The 21,878-nt window shown below is 38.8% G+C and overlaps 1 non-coding gene across 1 annotated transcript; it reads right to left on the bottom strand.

Annotated features, from left to right (window-relative positions):
• Positions 1-21,238: 21,238 nt before the first annotated feature.
• LOC130956023 (small nucleolar RNA R71) lies at positions 21,239-21,346 on the bottom strand. Its single transcript, XR_009076973.1, has one exon. It is a non-coding gene; the product is annotated as a small nucleolar RNA R71 (small nucleolar RNA).
• Positions 21,347-21,878: the final 532 nt, after the last annotated feature.

The raw sequence follows: 21,878 nt of genomic DNA on the forward strand, positions 1-21,878 counted from the left end.
GAAGAAAGGAGTTCTTGAAATTGATGCTCTGAATGCCATATTGGCTCAGAACAAAATGTTGACTCAACAGGTCAACATAATCTCTCAAAATCTGAATGGATTGCAACATGCATCCAACAGTACTAGAGAGGCAGCTTCTGAAGAAGCTTATGATCCTGAGAACCCTGCCATGGCAGAGGTTAATTACATGGGTGAACCTTATGGAAACACCTATAACTCATCATGGAGAAATCATCCAAATTTCTCCTGGAAGGATCAGCAAAAGCCTCAACAAGGCTTTAACAATGGTGGACGCACTAGGCTGAACAATAGTAAGCCATATCCATCATCTTCTCAGCAACAGACAGAGAACTCTGAACAAAATAATTCTAATTTAGCCAATATAGTCTCTGATCTATTAAAGGCCACTTTCAGCTTCATGAATGAAACCAGATCCTCCATTAGAAATTTGGAAGCACAAGTAGGCCAGCTGAGTAAGAAAGTTATTGAAACTCCTCCCAATAGTCTCCCAAGTAATACAGAAGAAAATCCAAAAGGAGAGTGCAAGGCCATTGACATAGTCAATATGGCCGAATACACAAGGGAGGAGGAGGACGAAAATCCTAGTGAGGAAGACCTCCTGGGACGTTCCTCAAGCAAGAAGGAGTTTCCTATTAAGGATCCTGAGGAATCTGAGGCTCATCTAGAGACCATAGAGATTCCTTTAAATCTCCTTCTGCCATTCATGAGCTCTGAAGAATATTCATCCTCTAAAGAGAATGAAGATGTGACTGGAGAGTAAGTTGCTCAATACTTAGGAGCTATCATGAAACTGAATGCCAAGCTGTTTGGTAATGAGACTTGGGAAAGTGAACCTCCCTTGCTCATTAGTGAACTAGATACTTGGATTCAGAGAACTCTACCTCAAAAGAAACAAGATCCTGGCAAGTTCTTAATACCTTGCACCATTGGCACCATGAGCTTTGAAAAAGCTCTATGTGATCTTGGGTCAGGGATAAATCTTATGCCACTCTCTGTAATGGAGAAGCTGGGAATCATTGAGGTACAACCTGCCTTGTTCTTATTACAATTGGCAGATAAGTCCATAAGACAAGCTTATGGAATAGTGGAGGACGTGCTAGTAAGGGTTGAAGGCCTTTACATCCCTACTGATTTCATAATCCTAGACACTAGGAAGGAAGATGATGAATGCATCATCCTAGGAAGACCTTTCCTAGCCACAGCAGGAGCTGTGATAGATGTCAACAGAGGTGAGTTAGTCCTTCAATTGAATGGGGACTACCTTGTGTTTCAGGCACATGGCCATCCCTCTGTGACAAAAGAGAGTAAGCATAAAGAGCTTCTCTCAGTTCAGAGTCAAGAAGAGCCCACACAGTCAAACTCTAAGTTTGGTGTTGTGAGGCCACAACCAAACTCTAAGTTTGGTGTTCAAACCCCATATCCAAACTCTAAGTTTGGTGTTGGGACTACACTAAATTGACCTGATCACCATATGGCTCCATGAGAGCCACTGTCAAGCTATTGACATTAAAGAAGCGCTTGTTGGGAGGCAACCCAATTTTATTTATCTAATTTTATTTTATTTTGTTTCTTGTTTATTTTTGTGTTTTAATAGGTACATGATCATGAGGAGTCACAAAAAAAATCAAAAAAAAAAAATTAAAAACAGAGTCAAAAACCGAAGAAAAAAATTTTCACCCTGGAGGCAGCGCAGACTGGCGTTCAACGCCAGTAAGGTGCATTTGGCCGGCGTTCAACGCCAGAACAGAGCACCATTCTGGCGTTGAACGCCCAAAACAAGCAACAACCTGGCGTTAAACGCCAGGATGGTGCACAGAGAGGACAAACTGGCGCTGAACGCCAGGAACAAGCATAAAACTGGCGTTTAACGCCAGAAACATGCATTACATGGGCGTTGAACGCCCAGAACATGCATCAATGGGCGTTTGAACGCCAGAATGATACATGAAGGCATTTTACATGCCTATAGGTGAAGGAATGGTATTTGTTTTCACCTCAGGATCTGTGGACCCCACAGGATCCTCACCTCAGGATCTGTGGACCCCACAGGATCCCCTCCTACCACATTCCCATCTTACCTTTTAATCCTAATCACACTCTCTTAATCCAAATCTCATTTCACTCTTCCCCATATCACACTTCCCAAAAACCTTCACCAATCACCTCAAGTCCTCTTCCCAATTACCCCAATCACCATTCACATCAACCTCCCCTTCCCCATAAACCCCATAAACCCCACCTACCCTCATAAAATTCAAATTCAATTTCCCACCCCTTCCCACCCAAAATGGCCGAACTACCACCCTCCCTCTCCCTATAAATAACCTCCCCTTCTTCTTCATTTTCACACAACACAAACCCCTTCTTCTCCCATATAGCCGAACCTACTCTCTCCCTCTCTACCATCTTCTCTTCTTCTTCTTCTACTATTCTTTTCTTTCTTGCTCGAGGACGAGCAAATTTTAAGTTTGGTGTGGTAAAAGCATAAGCTTTTTTTTGTTTTTCCATTACCAATGGCACCTAAGGCCGGAGTTTCCTCAAGAAAAGGGAAAGGGAAAGCAAAAGCTTCCACCTCCGAGTCATGGGAGATGGAAAGATTCATTTCCAAGAGCCATCAAGACCACTTCTATGATGTTGTGGCAAAGAAGAAGGTGATCCCTGAGGTCCCTTTCAAGCTCAAAAAGAATGAGTATCCGGAAATCCGACATGAAATCCAAAGAAGAGGCTGGGAAGTCATAACCAACCCCATGCAACAAGTTGGAATATTGATGGTTCAAGAGTTCTATGCTAATGCATGGATCACCAGGAACCATGATCAAAGTATGAACCCGAATCCAAAGAACTATCTCACAATGGTTCGGGGGAAATACTTAGATTTCAGTCCGGAAAATGTGAGGTTGGCGTTTCACTTACCCATGATGGAAGGTGATGAACGCCCCTACACAAGAAGGGTCAACTTCAATCAAAGGTTGGACCAAGTCCTAATGGACATTTGTGTGGAAGGCGCCCAATGGAGAATAGACTCCAAAGGCAAACCGGTCCAACTAAGAAGACTGGACCTCAAGCCCGTAGCTAGAGGATGGTTGGAGTTCATCCAAAGATCCATCATCCCTACAAGCAACCGATCTGAAGTTACTGTGGATCGGGCCATCATGATCCATAGCATCATGATTGGAGAGGAAGTAGAAGTTCATGAGGTCATCTCCAATGAACTCTACAAAATAGCCGACAAGTCCTCACCCATGGCACGGCTAGCCTTCCCCCACCTTATATGCCATCTATGTTACTCAGCTGGAGTTATCATAGATGGAGACATCTCCATTGAAGAAGACAAGCCCATCACCAAGAAAAGGATGGAGCAAACAAGAGAAGTTCCTCACGGCCCTCAAGAAGAACATGAGGAAGTTCATCATCAACAAATGCCTCAAGGAATGCACTTTCCTCCCAACAACTATTGGGAGCAACTCAACACCTCCTTAGAAGATTTGAGCCATAATGTTGAACAACTAAGGGTGGAACATCATGAACACTCCATCATTCTCCAAGAAATAAGAGAAGATCAAAGAGCAATGAGGGAGGAGAAACAAAGGCAAGGAAGGGACATAGAAGAGCTTAAGAACATCATTGGTCCTTCAAGAAGAAGATGCCACTAAAGGTGGATTCATTCCTTGTTCTTTATTTCTTTCTGTTTTCGGTTTTTAATTATTGTGTTTATCTATGTTTTGTGTCTTTATTTCATGATCATTAGTATGTAACCATGCCTTAAAGCTATGAATAAATTCCATTAATCCTTCACCTCTCTTAAATGAAAAATGTTTTAATTCAAAAGAACAAGAAGTACATAAATTTCAAAAATAGCTATTGAATTTAGTTTAATTATATTGATGTGGTGACAATACTTTTTGTTTTCTGAATGAATGCTTGAACAGTGCATATGACTTTTGATATTGTTCTTTATGAGTGTTAAAATTGTTGGCTCTTGAAAGAATGATGAACAAAGAGAAATGTTATTGATGATCTAAAAAATCATGAAATTGATTCTTGAAGCAAGAAAAAGCAGTGAAAAAGAAAGCTTGCGAAAAAAAAAATGGAGCTAAAAAGAGTATATAAAAAAAAGAAGGAGCAGTAGAAAAAGCCAATAGCCCTTAAAACCAAAAGGCAAGGGTAAAAAGGATCCAAGGCTTTGAGCATCAATGGATAGGAGGGCCTAAGGAAATTAAATCCAGGCCTAAGCGGCTAAATCAAGTTGTCCCTAACCATGTGCTTGTGTCATGAAGGTCCAAGTGAAAAGCTTGAGACTGAGTGGTTAAAGTCGTGATCCAAAGCAAAAGAGTGTGCTTAAGAGCTCTGGACACCACTAACTGGGGACTCTAGCAAAGCTGAGTCACAATCTGAAAAGGTTCACCCAGTTATGTGTCTGTGGCATTTATGTATCCGGTGGTAATACTGGAAAACAAAGTGCTTAGGGCCACGACCAAGACTCATAAGTAGCTGTGTTCAAGAATCAACATGCTTAACTAAGAAAGTCAATAACACTATCCCAAATTCTAAGTTCCCCAGAGACGCCAATCCCTCTAAACTACAAAGGAAAAAGTGAGATGCCAAAACTGTTCAGAAGCAAAAAGCTACAAGTCTCGCTCATCTAATTATAATTAATATTCATTGATATTCTGGAATTTATAGTATATTCTCTTCTTTTTATCCTAATTGATTTTCAGTTGCTTGGGGACAAGCAACAATTTAAGTTTGGTGTTGTGATGAGCGGATAATTTATACGCTTTTTGGCATTGTTTTTAGGTAGTTTTTAGTAAGTTCAAGCTACTTTTAGGGATGTTTTCATTAATTTTTATGTTAAATTCACATTTCTGGACTTTACTATGAGTTTGTGTGTTTTTCTGTGATTTCAGGTAATTTCTGGCTGAAATTGAGGGATTTGAGCAAAACTCTGAAAAAGGCTGACAAAAGGACTGCTGATGCTGTTGGAATCTGACCTCCCTGCACTCAAAATGGATTTTCTGGAGCTACAGAACTCCACTTGGCGCGCTCTCAACGGCGTTGGAAAGTAGACATCCAGGGCTTTCCAGAAATATATAATAGTCCATACTTTATTCGAAGAATAACGACGTAACTTGGCGTTGAACGCCAAGTTCATGCTGCTGTCTGGAGTTAAACGCCAGAAAAACGTCATGATCCGGAGTTGAACGCCCAAAACACGTCATAACTCAGAGTTCAACTCCAAGAGAAGCCTCAGCTCGTGGATTGATCAAGCTCAGCCCAAACATACACCAAGTGGGCCCCGGAAGTGGATTTATGCATCAATTACTTACTCATGTAAACCCTAGTAGCTAGTCTAGTATATATAGGACATTTATCTATTGTATTAGACATCTTTTGACAGTTTAATCTCTTTGAATATTCGGTCACTTGATCATGGAGAGGGCTGGCCATTCGGCCATGCCTGAACCTCTTTCACTTATGTATTTTCAACGGTGGAGTTTCTGCACACCATAGATTAAGGGTGTGGAGCTCTGCTGTACCTCAAGTACTAATGAAGTTCTATTTTCTTTTATTCAAATCTCTCTTATTCTTATTCCAAGATATTCATTCGTACCCAAGAACATGATGAATGTGATGAGTTAGATAACCCTCATTATTATTCTCACTTATGAACGCGCGTGATTGACAACCACTTACGTTCTACATGCAACAGAGCTTGAACGTGTATCTCTTAGATTTTCCAATAGAATCTTCGTGGTATAAGCTAGATAGATGGCGGCATTTATGAGGATCCGGAAAGTCTCACCTTGTCTGTGGTATTCCGAGTAGGATCCTGGGAATCCGGAAAGTCTCACCTTGTCTGTGGTATTCCGAGTAGGATTCCGGTAATGAATGACTGTGACGTGCTTCAAATTTGCAAGTGCTGGGCGTTAGTGACAGACGCAAAAGAATCAAGGGATTCTATTCCAGTAGGCGCAGGAACCAACCAGTGATTAGCCGTACTGTGACAGAGTGCGTGAGCATTAGTTTTCACTGCGAGGATGGGATGTAGCCATCAACCATGGGTGATGCCTCCAGACGATTAGCCGTGCGAGTGACAGCCGCATAGGATCATTTTCCCGAGAGGATTGAAAGTAGCCACCGCTGATGGTGAACCCCTAAACAAAGCTTGCCATGGAAAGGAGTAAGAAGGATTGAGTAGAAGCAGTGGGAAAGCAGGCGTCCTTGAGTCATACAGCATCTCTATATGCTTATCTGAAATTCCTACCAATGAATCTACATAAGTATTCTATCCCTTTTATTATTTCCTTTTATTATTAATTTTCGAAACCCATAACTTTTTAATCTGCCTAACTGAGATTTACAAGGTGACCATAACTTGCTTCATACCAACAATCTCTGTGGGATCGACCCTTACTCACGTAAGGTTTATTACTTAGACGACCCAGTACACTTGCTGGTTAGTTGAACGGAGTTGTGAATTTAACCAAGAGCCACAATAGTTTTTGTGTACATACTAAGAGCCAATATTATTGATCACAATTTCGTCCACCAGAATCTAAGAGATATGCGCCCGGCCTAAGGTAGAACGGAAGTGGTTGTCAATCACGTGCGTTCATAGGTGAGAATGATGATGAGTGTCACGGATCATCAGATTCATCAAAGTGTTATGCAACGTATATCTTGGAATAAGAATAAAAGAGAATTGAATAGAAAGTAATAGTAATTGTATTGAAACTTGAGGTACAGCAGAGCTCCACACCCTTAATCTATGGTGTGCAGAAACTCCACCGTTGAAAATACATAAGTGAAAGGTTCAGGCATGGCCGAATGGCCAGCCCCCATGGTCTAAGGACTAGGCGTCCAGAGATCCTGAATACACTGGTAAAAAGTCCAATTTATAATAAACTAGCTCCTAGGGTTTACATGAGTAAGTAATTGATGCATAAATCCACTTCTGGGGCCCACTTGGTGTATGTTTGGGCTGAGCTTGATCTATCCACGAGCTGAGGCTTCTCTTAGAGTTGAACTCCAATTTATAACGTGTTTTGGGCGTTCAACTCCGGATCATGACGTTTTTCTGGCGTTTAACTCCAGACAGCAGCATGTACTTGGCGTTCAACGCCAAGTTACGTCGTCAATTTCCGAATAAAGTATGGACTATTATATATTGCTGGAAAGCTCTGGATGTCTACTTTCCAACGCCGTTGAGAACGCGCCAATTGGAGTTCTGTAGCTCTAGAAAATCCATTTCGAGTGCAGGGAGGTCAGATTCCAACAGCATCAGCAGTCCTTTTGTCAGCCTTTTTCAGAGTTTTGCTCAAGTCCCTCAATTTCAGCCAGAAACTGCCTGAAATCACAGAAAAACACACAAACTCATAGTAAAGTCCAGAAATGTGAATTTAACATAAAAACTAATGAAAACATCCCTAAAAGTAGCTTGAACTTACTAAAAACTACCTAAAAACAATGCCAAAAAGCGTATAAATTATCCGCTCATCAAAGTGTATGTTTTGTGAGTATTGACTTTGATTGGCATTAGTGGATGACCGATGTTGGTTGTTTGTGGTCATGGATTTGCCCTGGTTGAAACTTCCTTGTTCTTGATGTCGGGACTCCCCCATTCTTAGATAAGAATGGGGCCTCCATGGTGGAAATTGGGCATTCACTGAAGCAGACTGTACGCAATCAACTTTTCTATCTCTCAGCTCCATGTGTTGCTGTGTTTGATGGTGCATTTGTTTGTTCAGGTTCATGAATGCATTCATTCCTTCAAGTTTCATCACTTCTTTTTCTGAAATTGCATTCTGTGGTTTCTCGAATGAGTGTTGGTTGTTGACTCCTGTGTCATTGAAATTTGCAATTCCTTGGGCAGTTGTTGTTGCTTTGAGTAAGCCATCTGAGAAGTAGTCCACTGCTTTTCTTGTCTCTGGGGTTAGTCCTTCATAGAAAGCTTGGAAACCCACTTTATCAGTTGCTTTCTTGTATCTTTCCCATGCCTTGAAGAGTGGTTCTTCTTCTCCTTGTGTGAATAGATGTTCCCCCTCTTTCAGCTTGATGATCTGTCGGGATGAGGAGAATTTGGCCAGAAATTTAGTGACCAAATCATCCCAACTAGTGATACTTCCTTGGGGGAAAGTTTCAAACCATTGTGCAGCTTCACCCCTTAATGAGAAAGGGAATAACAGGATCTTATAAGTGTCATGATCTAGACCATCAGTTTTGACAGCATCACAAGTCCTCAGAAAAGTGGATATGTGCTGTTGAGGATCTTCCAATGGATTTCCGTCATAAGAACAATTGTTCTTGATTAGTGTAATGAGTGGTGGCTTCATGTCATGATACTCTTTGTCTGTAGAGACTTCTTTTCCTGTGGCATGCAAACAATCAGGAGGAACAAACAGCATCACTCTTGTGAATTGAATGCGGTTAGTTGAGACAAATTCTCAAACAGTTAGTGAGTTGATAGAGGCAAATTTTCAAACAGTTGGTGTGTTAGAAAAAAAAATAAAGAAAAAGTGCTTGATCTAGATCTCCACTTCACTTAATCATTGTCAATCTATTTCAATCCCCGGCAACGGTGCCAAAAACTTGATGTGTGGAAAACGATCCAACACAAAACTCACCGGCAAGTGTACCGGGTCGCATCAAGTAATAAAACTCACGGGAGTGAGGTTGATCCCACAGGGATTGAAGGATTGAGCAATTTTAGTTTAGTGGTTGATTTAGTCAAGCGAATCAAGTTTTGGTTGAGTGATTTTGTATCCAACAGTAAGTAAATGACAGAAAATGTAAAGGGGGAGGGAAGAATTGCAGAAATTAAAGAGAACTGAAAGTAAAGGAGCTGAATCTTAAAGAACAAGAAATTAAATGACTAAAACTTAAAGTGCAAGAAATGTAAATTGCAGTAACTTAAAGTGCAAGAAATATAAATTGCTTGAATGGAAAAGGGACTTGAGGACTGGCTTTTCAGAATTCAAGCAAGGGAAATTAAATTGCAACAATTATCAAAGCAAGAGATGATTTGAGTTCTGTTAGATCTCAAACAGAAAGGGAAATTAAATTGCAGCAGGGGTTCACAGAAGAACCAAAACGAAAATGGGATCTCAGGACTCTAGAGACTAGATAGCAAAGTCTAGATCTCAATTGCCTTCCCAGATCCAAATTCACAAAGCAATTAACAAGAAATTAAAAAGGAAGCAGTAAAGGAAATTGGATTCAATTCAATTATGCAGTGAGATCATCAAAGGGATCTTAAATGGAGATTGAGACAGAAATTCCTCAATTCTTCACACTCAAGATTCAAACAAGAAAAGTAAAAATTGCTCAAGCAAGAACGAGGAAGAAGAGAGATCAATTCTCCTTCCCAATTCTCTAAAATCTCAGTTCAAAGCTCTCAGAGAAGATGAAGTTTCAAAATGTCAAAATTCAAAAATCAAAAGAAGGGTTCAAAAGATCAAAAGTGAAAAGAAAAGTTTTGTAATTACATCAAACTATCTCCTATTTATACACTTTCTATTCTTGGATTTTGGAATTTGGATGGGCTTTTGATTTGGTGAAGAAATGAATTTAATTGGATTTTTAATCCAATTTCAGCCCATGAAAAAGTAGCTCCCAGGAGGCTGCCCTGCCATTGTGGAGGGCAGGGCAGGAAATGGTGCGTGCGGCCCTTGTTGCATGCGTGTTTGGTGCGTGTGATGCTGCAAGATGCTGCCCTGCCCTTGTGGAGGGCAGGGCAGAGTTTTCTTGGTGCGCCAGATTCTGCCCGCGCGCGCTGCTACTGGCCGAGACTCCCTTGGTGCGTGCCAATCTTGTGCGCTGGCCGTGCATCACAAAATGCTGCCCTGCCCTTGTGGAGGGCAGGGCAATGTGCCAAAGGTGAAGTCCCAAGTTCAAAACTTGGTGGAGGCATACGCTACTTCTTTTCTTTGGTTTTCTTGGCACCAAAGTCATGCTTAGTTCCTTGCTTCCTCATGGTGCCGTGTTCGATCCAGGGAGAATGAAAGCAAGCTAAATTTTGCTTGATTTTATGGTGCTTGAGCGCTACTCCTTTCCTCCTTGTCCTTGGGTTCGAAACCCATAAGAAGCATTATGAAGCAATTCCTTTTGAATTTTTCTTGGTTGAAGCCCGATATTGCTCTTGAGGAGGGCAGGGCAGAGTTTTTGCTTTCTTTGATTCTTACCATCAAATTGTGCTCTGCCCTTGTTGTGGGCAGGGCAGTGATGCTTTTCAAGGTTTGGCTCATAATATTGCTCTCCTGGAGGGCAGTGTGCCCTTGTGGAGGGCAATGTTTGCTTCCTCCTTCTATGCGCCACACTCCTTCTTCCCTTGGGCCACGCTTTCTTAAGCCACGTTTTTCCTCTTTTCTTCCTTTCTTCACCTACAAGAAACCAAAACAACCACTCAAAGTATCTCTAAACTCATAAGGTTTATAATTCATTAAAAATCAATTAATTCTTGCTTAAACCTCATGATTTAGCATCAATTTAATGGTGGTTGCTTGATTTAAAGAAGTTATGCATTTTCATTCCAAATTACTTACTTAGGATGCAAGAAAGTGCATAAAGACTAGTAAAACAAGTAAAATTAGCTTGAAAAATGGGTATATGATGACCTGTCATCAAGGAGTTATGCGAATAATAGAAGTGAAGACCTAGATAGTTTGAGGGAAGAAGTTACGCGTACTTAAAAGTTACTTCAACAGATTAAAATCGGTGAGCAATCAAGACTAAGGGATTAAAACTGAGATGTATTGAACTGTTTGAAGTATTAAGACAGATTAGAGGCTAGAATGGAAGAACACACTTGGAAAATTGAATCCGAGATGAGAAACGACTACCCACACCTATTTTCAAGTAAGTGTACTTGAATTTTGGGACAAAAATCCTAATTAAGTGAGGAAGATGTAAAACTCACAAAATAAAAAAATAATTAGCCAATAAATTAATTATTATTTAAAAAAACTAGAAAAATTAATTTTATAATTTAAAGAAGTAGAAATAATTAAAATATGAAATTTTACACTACAAAAATTTTGGCCAAAATTAGGCTGTCAAGCCAAACCGGTTGAACCGGGCCCAATTCCAACTCTAACCCTATTTTAATGAAGATCTCAGTTCTTCCCTCCCTAAACCTAAGGGAAGCATGCTAAAACACAAGGGGAGAAGGGGAGAACATAGCAAATCCTTGGCTCCAAATTTCAATTCACTACAACTTTTAATTCGGAGCTCCGATTGACGAGCCGTTAGCAGCTACGCGTTCGTCTCAGAATTCTCTACAAAACCCATTGAACAACTTAGTAAGAATCTCACAATTTCTCACTCAGCCACTCCCTAATTTCGAAAATTTAAGGTTTTGATTTTGAGAGAAAATGTGATTTTGGTGTTTAGGATCAAATTAGCTTTGGAAACTTGATTGATCTTGTCCCAAATGATCGTGGGTAAGGTGAGAAGCCACTAACTCTTGTGAATCATTGATAGTAATGAACCCTATGTTGATTATGAGTAATATTGTTGGTATTAGATTAATTGTGTGTGTTTGGATCAAATTGGTGGCGTTGGAAGCTTAAATTTGAACCTTGGTAGCTGGGAGTTCGCGTTTCTTGTAGAGTTGGAGCGTTGGAGCTTGTGGAATGGTGAAATTTGAGGTGTCTTCGGCTTAGGGAGGAATTGGCCATGGTATGATTTTGGTTTCTCGTAGATAATATATAATGTTGCGTGAAAACTTAGGTTAGTTGACCATAGGATTAGTTGAACTAAGTGGAAATGTAAAGTTTAGCAAGCTTTGGTGAAAATGTTGTGTTGTGATAAGAATGAGTAGATTATTGACAATTGTTGATGGTTGTGATGGTTGATAATGATAGTAAATTGTGATGATGAAATTGATGAATAATGGTTGTAATTGAATTGAAGATTTTGAGTGTGTTGATGAGGTTTGTATGTACTGATAATGATAATGTGGTGAATTATTGATGGTTGATAAGGTTTGATAATGATTATGAGTAATGATAATAATAGATTGATGATTTATGAATAACGTGGTATGATTAAGAATTCTTTGGGTGGAAATTGACGGAATTGGATAGTGGTATATTGAGAAAGGGGTGAAAAGGGTATGGAATTGTTCTGGATGAAATTTGGTGTTGTTTTGAGGAGTAAAATAATGGTTTGAAATTAAGATTTTGGAAAGAATGGAATTTTGGTGTTTTGTTAAAAAGTAAAATTTTGACCAACTTTGATGAGTCATGATTCGGCTTCCGGACCCCAATTTATGTGAAACTTGTTCTAAATAAAAATTGGATCCGTGAAGTTTATGCCATTCGAAGAACTGATGAAAAATTATTTAAAACGAGAAAGTTATACGCGTGCAAAATTCGGTTCAAAAATATGGTTTTCTGTAAACTTAATAGCTTTTGAGGAAAAGGGAGTGTTCCGTACGCGACCTACATGCGCGACACGAGATACGCCCACTATTTTGTAATCTTGCGTACGCGAACATGGTCTTGCATACACAGACGATACACGCGATGTGAGCACTCCCTTTGTTGTGCAATCTCGCGTATGCGGACATAGTCTCGCATACGTAAATCCACTGTTTTATTAAAGTTCCTTGGTGGTAAGCTCGAATGACCCATCCTTGATGCTGCCATCTTATGTTCGCAGTCTTCCATCAGCTGACTCTTATTGACAAGCTCTGCGAAATTCCGTATCTCCAGTTGGACTAATGAATGCATCAGCTCATCGCGAAGTTCTCCTTCGTACTTCAAACATTTCCATTTTTAAAAATAATCTGGGTTTTCCCGATAGATCTTAGAGAATCAGCACAAATCCTCAAATTTTTGAGTATATCCTGCCACTAACGTACTCCCCTGTGTCAACTGCATCAATTCCATTTCTTTAGCACCACGAACAGATCTAGGAAAATACTTTTTGTAGAATTCCTCCTTAAAATCATCCCAAACAATCTCTTCCAGCTCATGTCTCAACAAGCATTGCACTTCATGCCACCAGTGTTTAACTTCTCACTCTAGATATAGGTTTTTCAAATTCTATATGTTGTCCTTTTGGTACATGTTGCGCTCGGAATGACTTGTCGATACCACGGAACCAGTTATTAGCTTCAGTAGCCACCAGCGTTCCTCTAAACTTGGGTGTATTTACTTTCAGAAAAGTTGCCAGTGTCATAGGATTATCGTGATTTCCAACGCCATCATTATCATTACCATCCCCACTACGCTTATCATTACGTCATCCGTTACGATCTCCATTCCTCTCTCCTAAACGGTAATTGCTTGCGTCGTTGCAGTTGCCATTTCGCAACTATAAAATTATTCACTTCCATCATCGGATCATCTATAAGGTTCGTACCATGCCTACCATGCCTTCATCCCCATGCAGCCATCAAGATCCTATTCACACCCAACATTCAATATTAAGGTGATCAGTCTTAACATTTCAGGCAAAGTGTGAATAGTTTCTAAAATGGATACACAGCGACAATCATGCAATTCATATCACAAGGATATCCTATATGCATGAGACACAACTCAGAGTATGCAATGAAGCATGATTCAGTCCATTTTTCTAGGCTTTAATAGGAACGAACTGCTCTGATACCAAATTGTAACGACTAAATTCTCAGTACGTCATAATCATACTGAAAACCGAGTGTCACCAACTTGCTTATCCAAAACTTTAACTATTTACTATTAAGCCTGTAATTGAATTAGCACACTATCAAATTTTTGGGAAAGCTTTTACTTTATAAAAAGATTTACGAGGACAGCTGATGAGCGGATAATTTATACGCTTTTTGGCATTGTTTTTAGGTAGTTTTTAGTAAGTTCAAGCTACTTTTAGGGATATTTTCATTAGTTTTTATGTTAAATTCACATTTCTAGACTTTACTATGAGTTTGTGTGTTTTTCTGTGATTTCAGGTAATTTCTGGCTGAAATTGAGGGACTTGAGCAAAACTCTGAAAAAAAGGCTGACAAAGGACTGCTGATGCTGTTGGAATCTGACCTCCCTGCACTCAAAATGGATTTTCTGGAGCTACAGAACTGCAAATGGCGCGCTCTCAACGGCGTTGAAAAGTAGACATCCAGAGCTTTCCAGCAATATATAATAGTTCATATTTTATTCGGAAATTGACGACGTAAAGTGGCGCTCAACGCCAAGTACATGCTGCTGTCTGGAGTTAAACGCCAGAAACAAGTCATAACCCGGAGTTGAACGCCAGAAACACGCTATAACTCGGCGTTCAACTCCAATAAAAGCCTCAGCTCGTGGATAGATAAAGCTCAGCCCAAGCATACACCAAGTGGGCCCCGGAAGTGGATTTATGCATCAATGACCTACTCATGTAAACCCTAGTAGCTAGTCTAGTATATATAGGACATTTAACTATTGTATTAGAAGTCTTTTTGACCACGTTTCATCTTTGGTCTCAGTTTTGTTTTATTCTTCATCTTAAGAGGCTATTGATCACATTTTAGGGGGCTGGCCATTCGGCCATGCCTGAACCTTTCACTTATGTATTTTCAACGGTGGAGTTTCTGCACACCATAGATTAAGGGTGTGGAGCTCTGTTGTACCTCAAGTTTCAATACAATTACCATTACTTTATATTCAATTCTCTTTTATTCTTATTCCAAGATATACGTTGCACTTCAAATTGATGAATGTGATGATCCGTGACACTCATCATCATTCTCACCTATGAACGCGCGTGACTGACAACCACTTCTGTTCTACTTTAGGCCGGGCGCATATCTCTTAGATTCCCCAACAGAATCTTCGTGGTATAAGCTAGATAGATGGCGGCATTCATGGGGATCCAGAAAGTCTAACCTTGTCAGTGGTATTCCGAGTAGGATCCCGGGAAACCGGAAAGTCTAACCTTGTTTGTGGTATTCCGAGTAGGATTCCGGTATTGAATGACTGTGACGAGCTTCAAACTCCTGAAGGCTGGGCGTTAGTGACAGACGCAAAAGAATCAAGGGATTCTATTCCAACCTGATTGATAACCGACAGATGATTAGCCGTGCTGTGACAGAGCATTTGGACCATTTTCACTGAGAGGATGGGATGTAGCCATCAACAAGGGTGATGCCTCCAGACGATTAGCCATGCAGTGACAGCGCATAGGACCATTTTTCCGAGAGGATGAAAACTAGCCATTGAAGACGGTGATGCCCTGCATATAGCTTGCCATGGAAAAGAGTAAGAAGAATTGGATGAATGTAATAAGAAAGTAGAAATACAAGAGGAGCACAGCATCTCCATACGCCTATCTGAAAATCCCACTATTGATTTACATAAGTATTTCTATCCCTTTTTATTTTTTGTTTATTATTAATTTTCGAGCTCATCATAAACCATTTAATCTGCCTAACTGATATTTACAAGGTGACCATAGCTTGCTTCATACCAACAATCTCTGTGGGATCGACCCTTACTCACGTAAGGTATTACTTGGATGACCCAGTACACTTGCTGGTTAAGTTGAACGGAGTTATGATCACACCAGGGATTATTAAGATCCCAATTCATCACACCATGATCTCTTTGGGATATTTTTGATATCATACAAATACAAAGAGACCAACTTTGAGGATCACAATTTCGTCCACCAAGTTTTTGGCGCCGTTGCTGGGGATTGTTCGAGTTTGGACAACTGACGGTTCATCTTGTTGCTCAGATTAGGTAATTTTCTTTTCAAAAATCTTTTTCAAAATTTTTCTTTTATTTTTCGTTTTTCCAAACTTTATTTTCGAAAAAAAATTAATAAAAATCCAAAAAATTAATAAAACCATAAAAATAAAAAATATTTGTGTTTCTTGTTTGAGTATTGAGTCAACTTTTAAGTTTGGTGTCAATTGCGTGCTTTAAAAATTTTTTCTTGCATTTTTCGATAATTCATGCATTCATGGTGTTCTTCATGATCTTCAAGTTGTTCTTGACAAGTCTTCTTGTTTGATCTTAATGTTTTCTTGTTTTGTGTTGTTTGTTATTTTTCATGTGCATTTTTCGTTTGTTAGAGTCCATGCATTAAAGATTTCTAAATTTGGTGTCTTGCATGTTTTCTTTGCATCAAAAATTTTTCAAAAATATGTTCTTGATGTTCATCATGATCTTCAAAGTGTTCTTGGTGTTCATCTTGACATTCATAGTGTTCTCGCATGCATCATGTGTTTTGATCCAAAATTTTTAAGTTTTGGGTCATGTTTGTGTTTTTCTCTCTCATAATTAAAAATTCAAAAATCAAAAAAATATCTTTTCCTTATTTTTCTCATAATTTTCGAAAATTTGAGTTGACTTAGTCAAAAATTTTCAAAATTAGTTGTTTCTTACAAGTCAAGTCAAAATTTCAATTTTAAAAATCTTATCTTTTCAAAATCTTTTTCTTATCTTTATATCATATTTTCAAAAATTAGCTAACAATTAATGTGATTGATTCAAAAATTTGTTGTTACTTTCTTGTTAAGAAAGGTTCAATCTTTAAATTCTAGAATCATATCTTGTGGTTACTTGTTAGTTAAGTAATTAATTTTAATTTTAAAAATTAAATCTTTTTCAAACATATCTTTCTTATCTTCTTATCTTATCTTTTTATCATATCTTTTTCAAAATTTATCTTTTTCAAAAAAAATTTTTTTTTTGATTTAAAATATCTTATCTAACTTCTTATCTTCTTATCTTTTTAAAATTTGATTTTAATATCTTTTTCAACTAACTATTTGACTTTTTGTTTGTTTCTTATCTTTTTCAAAACCACCTAACTACATTCCCTCTCTAATTTTCGAAAATATCTCATCTCTTTTTCAAAAATTCTTTCTAATTAATTAATTGTTTTAAATTTTAATTTTAATCTTATCTTATCCTTAATTTTCGAAAATTACTAACCCCTTTCTAAAATTATTTTCGAATTTTCTATCTCTTCTCTCTTATTCTATTTAATTATTTAAATTACTAACACTTCTCTTCACCTCTCTTCATCCAAATATCCGAACCCACTCTTCTTCACTCTTATCCCCTTTCTTCTTCTACTAACATAAAGGAATCTCTATACTGTGACATAGAGGATTCCTCTTTCTTTTCTTGCTTTCTTCTCTTTCATATGAGCAGGAACAAGGAAAAAGGCACTCTTGTTGAAATTGATCCAGAACTTGAAAGGACTTTGAAGAGAAAATTAAGAAAAGCTAAGTTACAACAATCTAAAGGTAACCTTTCAGAAATATTAGAGCAGGAGAAGGAGATGGCAGCCGAAAATAATAATAATGCAAGGAGAATGCTTGGTGACTTCACAAAGCCAACATCCAAATTTGATGGAAGAAGCATCTCCACTCCTGTCATTGGAGCCAATAATTTTGAGCTTAAGCCTCAACTAGTTGCTTTAATGCAACAGAACTGCAAGTTTTATGGACTTCCATCTGAAGATCCTTACTAGTTTTTAACTGAGTTCTTGCAGATTTGTGAGACTGTTAAGACGAATGGAGTTGATCCTGAAGTCTACAGACTCATTGATGAGCGGATAATTTATACACTTTTTGGCATTGTTTTTAGTATGTTTTTGGTATGATCTAGTTAGTTTTTAGTATATTTTTATTAGTTTTTAGTTAAAATTCACTTTTCTGGACTTTATTATGAGTTTGTGTGTTTTTCTGTGATTTCAGGTATTTTCTGGCTGAAATTGAGGGACCTGAGCAAAAATCTGATTCAGAGACTGAAAAGGACGGCAGATGCTGTTGGATTCAGACCTCCCTGCACTCGAAGTGGATTTTCTGGAGCTACAGAAGCCCAATTGGCGCGCTCTCAACGGCGTTGGAAAGTAGACATCCTGGGCTTTCCAGCAATATATGATAGTCCATACTTTGCCCTAGATTTGATGGCCCAAACCGGCGTTCAAAGTCACCCTCAGGAATCCCAGCGTTAAACGCTGGAACTGGCACCTAAATGGGAGTTAAACGCCCAAACTGGCATAAAAGCTGGCGTTTAACTCCAAGAAGAGTCTCTACACGAAAATGCTTCATTGCTCAGCCCAAGCACACACCAAGTGGGCCCGGAAGTGGATTTTTATGTCATTTACTCATCTCTGTACACCCTAGGCTACTAGTTCTCTATATATAGGACCTTTTACTATTGTATTTTCATCTTGGTTCTTCTGGTTCCCTCTCTGGGGCCGAAACCAATGATCACTCTTGTTCTTATGTATTTCAACGGTGGAGTTTCTACACACCATAGATTAAGGTGTGGAGCTCTGCTGTACCTCGAGTATTAATGCAATTACTATTGTTCTTCCATTCAATTCCGCTTGTTCTTTGTCCAAGATATTCATTTGCACCCAAGAACATGATGAATGTGATGATTATGTGACGCTCATCATCATTCTCACTCATGAACAAAGTGACTGACAACCACTCTTGTTCTACAAGCAACAAAGGCTCTAGTGTTTATCTCTTGGATTCTTTAATCGGAATCTTCGTGGTATAGGCGAGAACTGATGGCAGCATTCAAGAGAATCCGGAAGGTCTAAACCTTGTCTGTGGTATTCTGAGTAGGATTCAATGATTGAATGACTGTGACGTGCTTCAAACTCCTAGCAGGCGGGGCGTTAGTGACAGACGCAAAAGAATCAATGGATTTTATTCCGGCCTGACCGAGAACCGACAGCTGAATTCTGCGTGCCGTGACAGGGCATATGCAATCGTTTTCACTGAGAGGATGGGAGGTAGCCATTGACAACGGTGAAACCCTACACAAGCTTGCCATGGAAAGGAATAAGAAGGATTGGATGAAGACAGTAGGAAAGCAGAGAGACGGAAGGGAAGGCATCTTCATGCGCTTATCTGAAGTTCCTACCAATGAATTACATAAGTATCTCTATCTTTATCTTTTATGTTATTTTCGTTCATCACCATATCCATTTGAGTCTGCCTGACTAAGATTTACAAGATGACCATAGCTTGCTTCATACTAACAATCTCCGTGGGATCGACCCTTACTCACGTAAGGTATTACTTGGACGACCCAGTGCACTTGCTGGTTAGTTGTGCGAAGTTGTGTAATGCCATGGAATTGAGCTACCAAGTTTTTGGAGTTCATGACCGGGGATTATGAGAGTTGTGAAAAGTATTGTTCACAATTTCGTGCACCAAGTTTTTGGCGCCGTTGCCGGGGATTGTTTAGTTTGGACAACTGACGGTTCATCTTGTTGCTTAGATTAGGTATTTTTCTTCAGAGTTCTTAAGAATGAATTCTAGTGTTTCAAGGTGATGTTCTTATCATCACCAAAGCTGATTGATTCTCATCAATTTAGCTCTTGAATGCAATCTCCCGCTGAAGCTTGGCTAGCCATGTCTAATTCCTTTAGACTAAAGCTTTAGACTAACATTGCATGATTCCTGGAATTCTCATTAAGAATTTTGATACCTTTGTTCTTCTTTTCCATATAATTTTCGAAAAATCCAAAAAAAATTTTATAAAATCATAAAAACCAAAAAAATATTTTATGTTTCTTGTTTGAGTCTAGTGTCTCATCTTAAGTTTGGTGTCAATTGCATGCATTCATGTGTCTTAGTGATCTTCAAGATGTTCTTGATGATTTACTTGCTCTAATCTTTGAATTCTATTGACTTGAAGTATTTTGTGTGTCTCATATGCATTCTCATTAGTGTCAGTAGTATACAAACTGCTAAGTTTGGTGTCTTGCATGCATTGTTATTTGATTTTAGTTGCATTTTGATCATTAAAAATCCAAAAATATTTTTAATTTGTGTCTTCTCAAGTCAATAATACAGAGAATTAAAGATTCAGAACATACAGCAGAGGAATTGCACAGAAAAAGCTGGGCGTTCAAAACGCCCAGTGAAGAAGGACAGACTGGCATTTAAATGCCAGCCAGGGTGCCTGGTTGGGCGTTTAACACCCAAAAGGGTATAGTTTTGGGCGTTAAACGCCAGAATGTGCACCATTCTGGGCGTTTAACGCCAGGATGGCACAAGGGGGAGAATTTTGTTTTCAAATCAAATTTTTTTTCAAGTTTTCAAAGTTTTTCAAAATCAAATCTTTTTCGAATCATATCTTTTCAATCAAATGTTTTCAAAATCAATTCCTTTCCTTTTTCAAAGATACTTACTATCAATTAATGATTTGATTCAACATTTCAAGTATGTTGCCTTTTCTGTTGAGAAAGGTTTAATGTTTGAATCATATCTTTTCTTGATAGCCAAGTTACTAATTTTTAAAATCAAATCTTTTTAAAATTGTTTTCAAATCATATCTTTTCAATCACATATTTTTAAAATCAATCATATCTTCTTAACCTCATCTTTTTCAAAATAGTTTTCAATCAAATCTTTTTGATTTCTAATTTCAAAATCTTTTTCAAAAATCACTTTACTTCTCTCCCACTTTCATTTTCGAAAATTAAGTAATGTTTTTCAAAAATGTTTTCAAAATCTTCTACTTAATTTTCGAAAATTACTTCCCTTCTCCTCACATCCTTCTATTTATGGACTAACACTATCCCTTAATGCAAAATTCGAACTCCATCTCCTTTGATAAGTTCGAATTTTCTACTTCTGTCTTCTACTCTTCTTTTCTTCTGACACCTCAAGGAATCTCTATACTGTGACATAGAGGATTCCACATTTCCTTGTTCCCTTCTCTTTCTTATGAGCAGGAGCAAAGACAAAAGCATTCTTGTTGAGCCTGATCCTGAACCTGAAAGGACCTTGAAGAGAAAGCTAAGAGAAGCCAAAGCACAACTCTCTTTAGAGGACCTGGCCGAATTCTTCAAAGAAGAAGAACACATGGCAGCTGAAAACAACAACAATGCAAACAATGCAAGGAAGGTGCTGGGTGACTTTACTGCACCTACTCCCGACTTCTATGGGAGAAGCATCTCTATCCCTGCCATTGGAGCAAACAACTTTGAGCTTAAGCCTCAATTAGTTTCTCTAATGCAACAGAATTGCAAGTTCCATGGACTTCCATTGGAAGATCCTCATCAGTTTTTAGCTGAGTTCTTGCAAATCTGTGACACTGTCAAGACTAATGGGGTAGACCCTGAGGTCTATAGACTTATGCTATTCCCTTCTGCTGTAAGAGACAGAGCTAGAACATGGTTGGATTCTCAACCTAAAGAAAGCCTGGACTCTTGGGAAAAGCTAGTCAATGCCTTCTTGGCAAAGTTCTTTCCACCTCAAAAATTGAGCAAGCTTAGAGTGGAAGTCCAAACCTTCAGACAGAAGGATGGAGAATCCCTCTATGAAGCTTGGGAAAGATACAAACAATTGATCAGAAAATGTCCTTCTGACATGCTTTCTGAATGGAGCATCATAGGTATTTTCTATGATGGTCTCTCTGAACTATCCAAGATGTCTCTGGATAGCTCTGCTGGAGGATCTCTTCATTTGAAGAAGACGCCTACAGAAGCTCAAGAGCTGATTGAAATGGTTGCAAATAACCAATTCATGTACACTTCTGAAAGGAATCCTGTGAACAATGGGACAAGTCAGAAGAAAGGAGTTCTTGAGATTGACACTCTGAATGCCATATTGGCTCAGAACAAGATATTGACCCAACAAGTCAATTTGATCTCTCAAAGTCTGTCTGGAATGCAAAATGCACCAAGCAGTACTAAAGATGCTTCATCTGAAGAAGAAGCATATGATCCTGAGAACCCTTCAATGGAAGAGGTGAATTACCTAGGAGAACCCTATGGAAACACCTACAATTCTTCATGGAGAAATCACCCAAGTTTCTCATGGAAGAATCAAGAAAGACCTCAACAAGGTTTCAATAACAATAATGGTGGGAGAAACAGGTTTAGCAATGGCAAGCCTTATCCATCAT

The sequence above is a fragment of the Arachis stenosperma genome, chromosome 1, assembly GCF_014773155.1.
Source record: "Arachis stenosperma cultivar V10309 chromosome 1, arast.V10309.gnm1.PFL2, whole genome shotgun sequence".
Taxonomy (NCBI): domain Eukaryota; kingdom Viridiplantae; phylum Streptophyta; class Magnoliopsida; order Fabales; family Fabaceae; genus Arachis; species Arachis stenosperma.